We start from the raw sequence: 15,159 nt of genomic DNA, 5'->3' as shown, positions 1-15,159 counted from the left end.
AATAAATATTCGATGGATCTATTGCTGTTGAACATAGAATTTCTAAACAAAGAAATTACATCAGTTAAAAATCTAATTATGGATATTAAAGACACCCTATTAAGCCAACTAACCGAGGATGAGACCCACAGTTTCTTTGAATCTGTGGACTCAAGAACCCAAAGATTACGTGTAGACCTGGAGGCCACTAAACGCACCAAATGGCAACGTGATGCGGATGATTATAAATCGGGCCATGTATATAGCTGGCAAGATGGACAACAGGATAACACCAAACGACGACGACGACCATTTCAGAAGGGAGAACAACCATCTAATAACGCCAAGGATTCGATATCTACCACGTCTGCAACTTCCTCTGCTGCCGCTTTTTTAGAGAAAAATTCTCAACTGAACAACAGAAATCGAGACGACGGTGGAGAGGTGGACGCAAACATAGGCGATACCTCAAAAGACAAAGGGAAATCCAAGGGACAACCGATGAGGACACGGAAAAGACTTTAGTGGTAAATATTTCGTCTAAAACTTTGACTTATGCACAACACTCCGTTTTGTCAAAAGGACTGTCATTCTGTATGAATATGAATCCTGACTGGTTTCAAGTTGAGTCTGATCTATTTTCTTTTTTTAGATCAATCAAATTGAAACATTTTTTTCATAATCGAATGTTACAACAAACAGATTCTGCTGAATTATGTTTAAAAAATCTGGGGTTATCAAATAAGAGCACATTTTTACCCCCTATACCTGTGCCAGCCATTGAAACTTTTATATCAGTGATAAAACGTGATCTTGATAAACTTCGTGACACACATACTAACAGTTCCATCCCTCATCCTAATATCACTAGGGCTGAAGTCCTGGCAATTGACGAGCTGGCCCATGACGGCGACCTCACAATTAAACCCGCTGACAAAGGGGGTGCGGTCGTCGTCATGGATACCAGCTCGTACTTAGCCGAAATTCGACGTCAACTGTCTGACACTACTGTTTATAAGAGAATTGCGGGTGACCCTAAATTCCAACTTGCCAAACGTCTTAAAGTTATCCTTGATAATGCATTGCTGTCAAATTTGATAGATGAAGACGCCTATAAATTTCTTATCATTGAACATCCCACGGTACCTGTACTGTATGTTCTTCCAAAGATACATAAAAATTTAGAATGTCCTCCTGGGCGACCGATTGTGGCCGGCTCGGGCTCTATTTTTTCTAATGTGTCCACTTTTTTGGATAGAATCTTACAAAATTTCGCAACAGCAGCAGATTCATATATCAAGGATACAGCTGATTTTCTAGTCAAACTTAAAGCTCTTACATTGGACAGTTCAAAAGAGTATACTCTGGTGTCATTTGACATTGTCTCGTTATACACATCCATTACACATAAGAGAGGGATGAATGCCATCAGTATTGTAATGGAAAATTCAGATTTATCACCGCAAACTAAGGATCTTGTTATCACTTTACTTGATTTAGTACTCACTAACAATTATTTTTTATTTGAGGATGAATTTTTTTTGCAGTTAAGAGGAGTGGCTATGGGTGCCAATATGGCACCCACATATGCCAACATTACGATGCGACACTTTGAGGAAGACGTCGTCTATGGGTCCCACCACTTCTCTCAAGTATTGAGGTGGTGGCGATACATCGACGACGTCTTCCTCATCTGGACAGGATCCGATTTGGAATTAGACCTTTTTCTTGATTTTTTGAATTCAGTGGATCATAGTTTACAGTTTACCATGGTTAAATCCAAATTTAATTTACAGTTCCTGGATGTTAATGTACAACTGAGAAATGGTCATCTCTCCACCAATATTCATGTCAAACCTACAGACAGGAATAATTTATTGCGTTATGAGAGTGGACACCCGAGGTCCATGATCAAAAACTTACCTTTCAGTCAGTTTTTACGTATAACTAGGATTACGAGTGATGCAAAAGACAAAGATGCAGACTTTGATATGATGGCAAAAAAATTTCGAAACAGAGGTTATCCACCTAAAGTGATCGAACAGAATAAATCTAGAGCCCTATCTATCACTAGACAAGAAGCCCTTTCTAAATCCCGGTCTAAAAAAACTATAAGTAGGATTCCATTCATTTCCACATACAACAATAGGAGTAATGATATCGCTGAAATTGTACGTCGACACTGGTGTATCCTGTCACACACCTTTTCTGACATTCCTGAATTCCAATGCCCACCACTGTTTTCGTATAGACGTGGTAGCAATTTGAGGGATAAAATGGTGAGAGCCGATGTAGGCTCCAGACAACGCACTACACAGCGAGGTTTATTTGGAACAGTTAGAAAGGGATGTTTTCCATGCTTATCGTGTGTCAATTGCTCCCATATGATCAAAGGGAATACATTTGAACATAGAGGCATTTCTTATGACATTAGACATTACCTTACTTGCAACAGTGATCATGTGATTTACTTATTATCTTGTCCGTGTCAGCTGTTGTATGTGGGGGAAACCACACTTGATCTAAAAACGAGACTTAACCAACATCGTTACACGATACGCAAAGGGGTTAAAGACTTACCAGTATCCAAACATTTCTTGGAGATGGGACACACTGAGGGACAATTAAAGTTTAGGATCATTGACCATGTACCCTCTCTGAGGAGAGGTGGTGATCGTGAACGCCTCCTTAAGATCAAAGAACTTAAGTGGATTCATAAACTAAAAAGCCTTAAACCTCACGGTCTCAATGTAGACTTCAAATTAAATGTGATTTAAATATGACTCGTTAGACATAACTCATATTGTTTGTTTACTATACATTGTATATGTTTTATCCAAGGCTGTCCCCCCATCAACATGCTTCTTTCTTGATTCTTTATTCCTCCTTCGTATATATTCTGAGGAATTCATTAGAATAATTCGATATACTCCTTTTACTTACATTTGTTCTTTTTTTCCCATAGAACTCTACTCCTTGTGGAAGAAGTTCATATGCTACATGTCCGGGACGGGATGGCGAAACCATTCGTTGTACTGAAATGATTGTTTTTTCTTTGTACATACTCGCACTATAATTAGGGCACAGTTACAATATTATGTCGAACTCTTTTTAATCTTTGCGTGTAGGTATGCTCTTTTATCTATATATTCATGTGATGCTAGGATTCCCCTGTTGCGGTTATACTGGACTGTGTGGGTGTCGCGTCCATTTGCTGGATCGTCATCCCACATACATTCCAGGGGGTGAGGGAGTGTTTCCCATCATTGGGTTTACACCTCTACCCTTCGATCAGGCTGGTTTTCTGACTCTAGTATATACTTACCTGTCACACGCTTTACTGGCTGGTTGCCCTTAAATAAAATGGCGCACCTCGTTGTACTCTAGCATATGCGCATGTCCACATCGGGTGGCTGGTTTCCCACACCCTCAATGGAAGCTTTGACTTCCTTTCAGAGTTGTGCGCCTGCGTAACTGATTGCCATCCTCGATCTGATAGTGCGAGCATGCGCAGTATTACTGTTTACAAACCGTGTTTGACGGACCCATGCTTGGAAGTATGCCTACCCATGTCCCGGTAATGTTTTTAAATAGCACCTGCACTTTATATATATTAATTACCTTGTTAAGAGGTTTATGTATAGTTTTTCACTTTCATAACACTTATTGAGTATCTATATACTCCTATAATATACTGTAATTATGCACTTTTGAATGTACTGTGAGTAAGCACTGCACTTCGCTGATTATGCACTTTATTCTGTATTCTGTATTAATCATTGTATTGTACAGATAGAGTATATATATGTTCACTTGCCTTTGTAACCTCACTTGAGAAAGGCTCACAAGCCGAAACGTCGTCTTTTATGGATTAAACCACCGTTTTTTCACCTATTTTTGTGCTGCCTTTTTCGTCATTTGTTTAGATAGATAGATAGATAGATAGATAGATAGATAGATAGATATGGGATAGATAGATAGATATATAGATAGATGATATATATGAGATAGATAGATAGATAGGAGATAGATAGATATGAGATAGATAGGAGATAGATAGATAGATAGATATTAGATAGATAGATATGGGATAGATACGAGATAGATAGATAGATAGATAGATATATAGATAGATATTAGATAGATAGATATGGGATAGATACGAGATAGATAGATATGGGATAGATAGATAGATAGATAGATAGATAGATAGATAGATAGATATATAGATAGATGATAGATAGATAGATATGAGATAGATAGGAGATAGATAGATAGATAGATAGATAGATAGATAGATAGATAGATAGATATGAGATAGATAGATATGAGATAGATAGATAGATAGATAGATAGATAGATAGATAGATAGATAGATAGATATGAGATAGATAGATAGATATGAGATAGATATGAGATAAATAGATATGAGATATGAGATAGATAGATATAGATAGATAGATATGAGATAGATAGATAGATAGATAGATATGAGATAGATAGATAGATAGATAGATAGATAGATAGATAGATAGATATGAGATAGATAGATAGATAGATAGATAGATATGAGATAGATAGATGGATAGATAGATAGATAGATAGATAGATAGATAGATAGATAGATAGATATGAGATAGATAGATAGATAGATAGATATGAGATAGATAGATAGATAGATAGATATGAGATAGATAGATATGAGATAGATGGATAGATAGGTAGTTAGTTAGATATATATGAAATAGATAGATATTAGATAGATAGAGAATAATTTTGTTCTTAGGACACTGCGCCTATCAGTGGCGTCTCAACTATATCTGAATAACCTGGACTGACTGTACAGATGTCTTGGGGGGACCAGTCGGCTGAATAACTATTCTGCCAACATCTAATGACAGTGTATGGGCACCTCGGCTTTTATACCCTCACTGCCAAAAACAAGAGCGGGAATAAGGTCGCCCTTTCTCCTGGTACAAATGATTGCGGGCTCTCAGCAGATGGTCGCTGTCTTGCTTCTGGCATGAAGAGCACTTATCACTTCTGCAAGAAGACATTTCATAGTCTGATCAACTCAAGAGTGTGAATTCAGCAGAAAACACGGCTCAGTGATGTCAGGGGGTCACATGGAAGGCTCCATCTCATTGCCTTGCAGTTCTGTTACATAGAAACAGTAGATTGCAGAAGTATTCACACCCCTTAAACTTATCCTCATTTCAAATGTTACAGCCACAAAGTTAAATGTAATCTATTGATATTTTATTTGATATAGCATAGGAGGGAACCTAAACTCTCTTCTGCCTGAGCAGGCTATAGAACTGCACCCCTCTCCACCCCATCCAGTAGTTATATAACACAGATTTTTAACAAGTGGTTTCTCCATGCTGCGTATCACATCCATGATGACATCAGGTGTGAAGAGACACTATTTTTAAGTGTCTGGTCCTGCTTTGTACAGGTGACTGCATCCTTGATGCTGCCCCCCCATCTTGCTGCAGGTGATGTCTGAGGCAAGAGGCTCAAGTCGTCTCATGGCTGGTGCTCCCCTGATACAAAATGTGAACACAAAATGAAACACAAAATGTAAAGAAAATCATTTGTGCTTTTGCAAATTTTTGCACATTCAAAAGCTGAAAATTGTAGTGTGCGTAAATATGCATACCCCTAATAAAATCCAGTGTGTCCACTTACCTACAGCATTATTACCTAATTAGTATACCTAATACTAATACCTCTATGTTATCCATTCTCACTATAACTACAGCTGTTTTGTGAAGGGATCAAAGGTTTGTTAGAGAACGTTAGTGAACAAACGCCATCATGGAAACCAATGAACACACCAGAGCGGCCCAGGGATGAAGTTATGGAAAAGCGTATTGCAGATTTAGGTTTAAAAAACATTGCTCCGGCTCTGAACATCTCACAGAGCACTGCTCATCATCAGTAACTGGAAGGAGGCACAAATGCTAACCAACCAGAACATAGTGTCCACCTAAACTGACAGTGTAGACAAGGAGAAGCAGCCAAGAGACCCAGGATCACCCCGGAGGAGCTGCAGAGATCCCCAGCTCAGGTGGGAGAGGAGAGCCCAAATATAAGTAGTGTCCTCCACAAATCTGCCCTTTATGGAAGAGGGGCAAGAAGAAGCCATTACTGAAAGCAGGAAGCCATAACAAGTCCACAGTCTATGTAGGAGACAAAGCAAATGATATCAAGAAGCTTCAAGAACCAGAAGCTACCTACTCAACTGGCATTACACGGGCACCTGGGTTTACACAAAGGAATAGTGGAGAATGGCAGATGGTATGGAGTGACCCTCACCAGGGACTATGTGCATTGATTGTCACATCAATCATATTGACAGATCCATAAACAGCTATTGATTTCCGCCACAGAGAATCTGCTCATTATACACACTGAACGCCTGTCCTCCCACCTCCTACCAAGAACTGTAGGTAGGTCAGTCCTTATCTATGTACTGGGCTTCAAGCGTCTTTTGGGAAATTTGGTGTATTTGGACCTTATTTTGCCAGATCTATAAGAGTGTTACCTTATACCGCTCAAAATAGTCTAAATTTTTTTTACAAACAGTCCAAATTTTAAGGGTAACTCCTTTTCTATGCAAAAAATCCACATGTTTTGTTCCTGTTGCAAATCATGTCATACCACGTATTGCATTGCCTTTGCTTCTGTCGAAGAGAGGGCAGCTGCAAGTCCAGAATACACCTCTATGAGTGTATGTCACGTATGTATGTAAGTTTCGCACGAAAACCTGGACTTTTACAGGTGCTTTTGATAAGTTTGTGCTGTATTAGTCTCTTCTAACAATGCCTGCCTTCAAAAACATTCAAAAAGTGGGGTTTTTTTGGTCAGGCTTATGGCTGTCACACAAAGCTGTAGGGAAATTCAGTGCAGAATGGATGATGGACCACCCTAGAGTGTAGTTCTAAGTTCTGCTTCTTAGAGTGTTGCACTCTAAGAATTGGTTCTAGGAACATGTTAATTCGAGTCAAGATTAGCCAGTTGGCCAGTTGGTTGGATCATATTCACCTTCTTTCACCCTAAAGTTTAAACGCTGAGTGAATTCATAAGGTGCGTGCCCCATCTCCATGGGTGACTACCTACATTGCCAAGTCTTCCTACTCATGATGACAGCTCTTTGGAGACACAGAGGGTCTACTGTTGTCTACACCATTGGCTTGAGAAGCATGGAATAGATTTACCCCGGTCACCAAAGATCTTCCAACCCGAGGAGATTCTTTGCCTAACGTCGAACACTCAAAATGACTAATCAGCATAGTGGATTACAATATAGGTGGGGTGGGCAGTAGCCCGAGGATCAAGCTATTAAGGGAGTCCATGGCCACCCCAAACCAGAAGAAACAGACACAAGAGCCATTTTAGGAACTTTGCAGGTCCTCCAAAAGCAATCAGAAGGGACACATCCTCCATTCCCCCCAGAAGCTGATTCTAGTCCCATATGTAGGAAGTGATTCCAGACTTGTAAGTGCTATAATATTCTTACAGCCCAGGGCCCATGGCAGGCTTATTTGCCCCTTCTAATCCGATCACAGGGTCTATTCTTTGTACGACAGCTACATATATATAATCATCACCCATGTAGATTTGTACCGATCCCACATCTCTGGGACTGGATCATCACCACTATATGGAATTAGAATTACTTTGGTAACATTTCAGACGCGGGGTAAGGAGGTGGGTTTGGTTAGCGCCGGCACGTTCTCTAACAATACAGATATGTAGTTAATGGCGGGCGCATCATTTAATTACACTAAATATTTGCCTTTGTAACAAAAACATCCTTCAGGTCTCTTGAAATCAACAACAGCAGCAGCGAACATGATGATTCTCAATTAGCGAGGACCCAGGAGGTAGCGCCAGACGACACCCCTTTTAATTACCATATTTATGAAGCACCATCTATTATTCATGGTTTCCTCAGCTGGGAAAAGGAATTATAACAATGGATACGGTCGGAGATAGCATCGGCCTTCCATATATTGACTCTTTACTTTCATGTGACGCCAGTTGTAGGCTCGTAATAGAATCGTGGGCTCCGCCAACTCCGCTATGACTAGAGATGGACAACACTACCCACCCAAGATACAAGATCACCACATATAGCATCTCACAGAAGACAAGAGGATCAATTCACCAACCACATGTGCCTGGTAGGCCTTCATATGGTGAAGCCAAAGCAGGACAGTTACTCTTTCCCTGGTTGACTATATGTATTACTACATCGTTGTCACTCGTGTCTTCCAAGATCCTATATATTTGGACATATGATGTGGTCTGGGTTGGTCACCAGCACTCAGGACAGTATTATGGGCAAACACTAACTTACCAGTGGCCCACTAAACAAATCCTTGATAGACTTCCAAGACTCATGATTGACCCACACCCTGGGACCTCTCGTTGCAGAGTCATTGACCAATCTCCCCTTGTCTTGAGAAGTTCCAAAGGTTGACTAGATCACCCAAAGGCTTCCTGAAGAGAAACCAGTAGAGATGAATAGACCACTGTATTTAGGGGTGCGCTTAGGGAAGTAGGACTCAACTATGGAAGGTGGATACCCTTCATGACTACTCTGGCTCTATCCACCTTCCATAGTTGAGTCCTACTTCCCTAAGCGCACCCCTAAAAATCCTAACAATCCTATGGGCCACCCAACTGTAAGGTGTCTCCAGTGCTTTGTTCAAAATGGAGAACAAAAAGCCACCCTGATATAGATCTAGGGCAAAAATCTGAATTGTGCCCCAAGTGAAGAAAGCGCTGGCTACACTTCACTCCAATCCCGTAATGATTCCTACATTATAACCGGTACATTGCGCAGATTGTTAAAGCTCCTGCAAATAATTTCCTCCATTCTTAGTGATTAGCCTGAGAGGATTGAGCCCACGGCTGATCTCGTCAGCTCCCAAGATACAAAATCTTACAATACCCTGCGTGTGATGCTCCTGTTACCTAGCAGCACATCATAGCAACACAGGATGCTGAATAATCCCAAAGAGACAACACGGGGGGAAGAGTTCAAACTAAGAACATCATTAGGTCCAAACAAATGGCAAATTGTATTATTAGTCTAAATGATTATTTTATGTTAGTGCCGATCCCTGCAGTTCTTGTTCTACCCTTGAATCCTCACCTCTGGGCACCGGCTAGAAGCACACAAACGTTGTATTGGTCACATGCTCGCCATTGTTGCAACAGGCAACACATCTTGCTATGGGCTAACGGACCCGGTTTCTACTGCCCCGTGTTGGAGCCGACTGCCGAGTCACAAACACGGCCAGGAATAGGAACAGGAACGGATTTAGGCTACATTCACACTGCCGCATGGGGGATGTATATACGGCCGATATATGTCCCCCATAGACGGCAATGGGCTCACGGCGCCCTACGGGAGCGATGCGGTGCAGCACACATGCTGCAACATACTGCTCCGTACCCCGTGAAAAGATAGGACATGTCCTATCTTTTCCCATATTACGGCGCCGTGCACCATGTATCCCTATGGAGAGGGGCGGGGGTGAGCAGCGTCACCTCCTCTCCCTGCGCTGCCGTGTGCCCGCCGTGCTACGGTACACCGCGCAACGGCAGTGTGAATGTAGCCTAACAGTGGCACAAGTCCTGCACTGTATGAAAATTTACAGTGGTAAAAACACTGTAAAAACATTTTACACATATTTAAAGCACAAACTGGATTTTTATGTGTCAAATAAGCAGATTTATAACAGTAGGTTTGTGTAGTGCCTATATATGCAGGATAAGAACAATAGAACTAAGCCCATGTATACATATAGGATGAGAACAATACTATGCTATGCCACATATGCAGATTAATTGTACTACTGTGCTGTGCTGAAGTAGTACATACAGAATAGGAGTAGTAGTACTGTGCTGTGCCCATATATACATGATAGTAGTAGTAGTATTGTGCTGTGCCCATATATACAGGATAGGAGTAGTAATACTGTGCTGTGCCTATATATACAGAATAGGAGTAGTAGTACTGTGTTGTGCCCATATATACAGGATAGGAGTAGTAGTACTGTGCTGTGCCCATAAATACAGGATATGAGTAGTAGTACTGTGTTGTGCCCATATATACAGGATAGGAGTAGTAGTACTGTGCTGTGCCCATATATACAGGATATGAGTAGTAGTACTGCGTTGTGCCCATATATACAGGATAGGAGTAGTAGTACTGTGCTGTGCCCATATATACAGGATAGGAGTAGTAGTACTGTGCTGTGCCCATACATACAGGATAGGAGTTGTAGTACTGTGCTGTGCCCATATATACAGGATAGGAGTTGTAGTACTGTGCTGTGTCCATATATACAGGATAGGAGTAGTAGTACGGTGCTGTGCCCATATATACAGGATAGGAGTAGTAGTACTGTGCTGTGCCCATATATACAGGATACAAGTAGTAGTACTGTACTGTGCCCATATATACAGGATACAAGTAGTAGTACTGTGCTGTGCCCATATATACAGGATAGGAGTAGTAGTACTGTGCTGTGCCTATTTATACAGCATAGGAGTAGTAGTACTGTGCTGTGCCCATATATACAGGATACAAGTAGTAGTACTGTGCAGTTTATGTAAATGCTGGGTAAGAGTAGTAATGTGGTGCTGTGCCTACATATACAGGATAATAATAGTTGTAGTAGTACAGTGCACATATATGTATGGTAAAAGCAGAAGTACTATGCTGTGCCCATACATACAGACTACAATACTACATCAGCAGTAATTTGTATACAAATGTGCAGGATAAGAGTAGCAATACAGTGAAGTCGATGACACTTTTCCTTATCTTGAAGTATTATGATACTGGAGAGTAGTTGGTGGTGGAGATGGGCCCTGGGCGGCCGTCCAAAACTCCCATATTATAATCCACTACTGTCAGGCGCTGAATGGAAAGCTGAATAAGGGGAGTGTGGTCTACCAAAGTTATAGACAACATTGAATGGGATTTAGTTCTAAACTGATCTGTGTCCACACACGTAAGTATCCAGTCAGGGAGGCTGAGCAGAACGGTGTAACAGGAATCTGTATGATTATCATAGAATATTATATTATATTAATAACTGCAGAGAGTCTATGTGGTATTGTGCATCATACAGGATGTTTTAATCATTTCATAATTTAATAATCGAGGGGGAAGTGTTTTTAACTATGTGTCAATACACCAACCAGGCAAATAAATGGGAACAAAAGATTGTGGTCATCAGCACATGAACCCCTGACCTGATAAGCTATGGATGAGGAGAACACTAGAGAAGTAATTTCCCGGCTGACATAAGAATTGCCGGTCTTTGCCGGTGATTTCTTTTCCTCCTCTGTAAATCAATAGCAGGAATCCTTAGCGCAGCGACTTGTGCGATTCTGACAAATGCACAAACAGAAATCAAGTGACACAGATGTCCGGAGGCCTCCGATCAAAAGTGTCATTTTCCAGGAAAAGTCTATTAGCTGATGCCACAAATAGTCTTATTAACGGGGCCTGACGTATGCGCCCTGCTGGTGCGCCGATGACCTGGATACTGGAAGGAAAAACCAGAAGACAGGAGACTGCTAGATAGATAGAGCTATATAGATAGATAGGCATAAAAAATGGCAGCTCTCCAAACAGAATGATCCAAAAGTAAAGGTTACTGTACACCAACACCAACTAGTGTATAAAAAAAGAAACTTACATACTCAGCTACCGGTGGTCCCTGATGCTCCGCACGGCTCCTCTTGCCTCTTCTCTTTGTGTGTAGCAGTGGGCGGAGACGCGTCCATGCACTCTGCCGGCCGGCGCTCACTATGATACGGTGGTGTCACTGCTAATGATGTCATAGTGTGCGCATGGACACGTCTCTGCTCGCTGTTACAAGGAAAGAGAAGAGCCGCACGGAGCATCGGGGAGCGCCGAAAGGTGAGTATGTAATTATTATGTAATGTTATTTTTTTATACGCCGAGGGGATGCAGGGCATTTCAGCAGAGGGGTGGGGGGAGGCTGGCTGCATGGGGCATTACATCAGAAGGTGACAGGCTGCAGGGAGCATTTCATCAATAGGGGGCAGGCTGCAGGGAGCATTTCATCAGCAGAGGGGCTGGGCTGGCTGCATGGGGCATTTCCTCAGTAGAGGGGCTGGCTGCATGGGGCATTTTATCAGTAGGGGGGCAGGTTGAATGCAGCATTTCATCAGTAGAGGAGCTTGCTGCATGGGGCATTTCATCAGTATGGAGCAGGCTGCATGGGGCATTTCATCAGTATGGAGCAGGCTGCATGGGGCATTTCATCAGTATGGAGCAGGCTGCATGGGGCATTTCATCAGTATGGGGCAGGCTGCATGGGGCATTTCATCAGTATGGGGCAGGCTGCATGGGGCATTTCATCAGTATGGGGGCTGGCTGCATGGGGCATTTCATCAGTATGGGGGCAGGCTGCATGGGGCATTTCATCAGTATGGGGGCAGGCTGCATGGGGCATTTCATCAGTATGGGGGCAGGCTGCATGGGGCATTTCATCAGTATGGGGGCAGGCTGCATGGGACATTACATCAGTATGGGGTCTGGCTGCATGGGGCATTTTTAAACAGTAGGGGGAGGCTAACTGCATAGGTAATTTCATCAGTACGGGGGCTGGCTTCATGGGGCATTTCATCAGTGGGGGAGGGCTGGCTGCATGGGGCATTTCATTAGTAGGGGGGTCTGGCTGCATGGGGCATTTGATTATTGTGGAAGGCTGTGACCAATGCATTTCCCACCCTAGGATTATACTCAAGTCAATAAGTCTTCCCAGGTTTTTGTGTGGCAAAATTAGGGAACTCAGCTTATACTCGGGTCGACTTATACTTGAGTACAGGCGGTCCCCTCGACTTACATACAACCCCTAGTTACAAACGGACCTGTGGATATTGGTAATTTATTGTACTTTAGTCCTAGGCTACAATAATCAGCTGTAACAGTTATCACAGGTGTCTGTAATGAAGATTTATTGTTACTCCTGGTTCTTATGACAATCCAACATTTTTAAAACCCAATTGTCACAGAGACCAAAAAAGTTATGGCTGGGATTACAATGATAAAATATACAGTTCCGACTTACATACAAACTCAACTTTAGAACAAACCTACAGACCCTATCTTGTATGTAACCCGGGGACTGCCTGTATATACAGTATTTTATTCAATCGTACAACATTTCAGCTTTCTCTATTAAGAAGTTCTGATAAGGAGGTTAAACGTTGGACTAAAGTAACCCTCCTTTTTGGATAATTCTATTTGAAGTGCTGCCATTTTTATGTTTACATTGTTTATATGTTTTTATGTTTATACTGCAAAGTACTGATTAAACCTTGGTGGAGCCCCCATTGCTCATATACTGGTGGGATCAATTTTGTTGTATAGATAGAGATAGTTTTTTCTAGTTCTATCAGCTTCACCAGTCACTAGAAGTTGGTGCCCTTTCAGGAACTAATCAATTCTCTATAAACAATCAAGAAAAATGGCGGCACAAGAGGTTGGTTACTTTATTCCCATGGTGCAACGTTTCAGCTCCTCTATCAGAAGCCTTTCTCAAATGGAGCCTCCAGATAGATCTGGCGGGGGAGGGAGGTGGGAATTACAGCATACGCTGACGCACCTAGCAGCGGTGTATTATAAATCTCCCCCTTTATGCCCCCCCCCCCATCGATCTACACGATCGTCCAGTGATTGGAGTTCACCAGGGGTAAATTCGGTTGGTTGGACATAATTTGGAAAGACAATTCTGTCTACAGAAGGTGACAATTTACAGAGGGTTGCAAAAGTATTCACACCTCTTGAGCTCCCAATCACTGTAGCTACTCCAGAGTGACCCTGGGTGTCTTGGCTGCTTCTCCATGTGTGGGGGGGTCAGTTAAGGTGTAGGGCCTTGGTAGGTTAGTACTTGTGCCATACTCCTTCTATTTACTGAGGACTGAACCCTGCTGTGTGATTGGGGCTTTTTTTTTAAACCCAACCCTGCAATACACTTCCCCCAACGTCATCCCTGAGCTGTACTGGTGGGCTCTTTGGTTGTCATGATGCTGTTGGTTCACTGATGCTCTATAACAGTCCTCCGAGACCTTCACAAAACTGTGGTTGTAATGAGACAAGTGAGACAAGAAGTGGACATTGAATTTATTTAGGGACATCAGAGTACCGGGGACTGATACATATGGAGCCCACACTTTTCAAGTTTGAATTAGCAAAAATTTGCAAATGCAGATATGATATTGTTGTACTTCACAAAAACTTGATACATTGGGGCAGATTTACTTACCTGGTCCATTCGCGATCCAGCGGCGCGTTCTCTGCGCTGGATTCGGGTCCGGCCGGGATTTATTAAGGTAGTTCCTCTGCTGTCCACCAGGTGGCGCTGCTGCGCTGAAAAGCATCAGAACGCGCTGGAGTTCACCGGCTCGGGCTGAGTGAAGGTAAGTGCAAGCTCCGCGACAGATTTTTTGTTTTAAATGCGGCGGTTTTTCAGAATCCATCGGGTTTTCGTTCGGCCACGCCCCCCGATTTCCGTCGCGTGCATGCCAGCGCCGATGCGCCACAATCCGATCGCATGCGCCAAAATCCCGGGGCAATTCAGAGAGAATCGGCGCAAATCGGAAATATTCGGGTAACACGTCGGGAAAACGCGAATCGGGTCCTTAGTAAATGACCCCCATTGTTGTGTTCTATCACGTGAAATATCAGAAATTTGTGACTGTAATATTCTAAAATTCAAAAGTTTTACTCGATACCTGTCAAACCCACAGACTAAATTCCAGTGGAACCTATCAGTATGGGATCAGTGTGGAAAGGAACGCTACATCAGTTTGTAACACAAATTGAAAAAATGGAAAGTGTAAACATTTTGGAATGGTCTGATGTGAAGCCACGATCCCAACTCTGTAACAAATGTAACACCTATGCCACTGGGTAACCACTGATCCATCTAGGTAACCGGTGACCAACTAGCATATCCACTAATCCACCAAGGTAACCACTGAGCCACAAGGGTAACCAGTATGCGACTGGGCTAATCACAATAGTAACCACTGAGACACCAGTGTGACCATTAAGCCGTCGGTAGGGTATCCAGAAAGATACCGAAAGATACCGGGCTAACCAATGAGCCCCCA

The 15,159-nt window shown here is 42.4% G+C and overlaps 1 protein-coding gene across 1 annotated transcript in view; it reads right to left on the bottom strand.

Moving 5' to 3' along the window:
- NSG1 (neuronal vesicle trafficking associated 1) overlaps positions 1 to 15,159 on the bottom strand; it is a 53,351-nt gene that overhangs the window by 27,589 nt on the left and 10,603 nt on the right. The gene's annotated exons all lie outside the window — the stretch shown is intronic.

This window comes from Engystomops pustulosus, chromosome 1 (genome assembly GCF_040894005.1).
Source record: "Engystomops pustulosus chromosome 1, aEngPut4.maternal, whole genome shotgun sequence".
In the NCBI taxonomy this organism is placed as follows: domain Eukaryota; kingdom Metazoa; phylum Chordata; class Amphibia; order Anura; family Leptodactylidae; genus Engystomops; species Engystomops pustulosus.
Note: the sequence above shows the minus strand (reverse complement) of the source record. Positions and strands in the feature narration are given on the sequence as shown.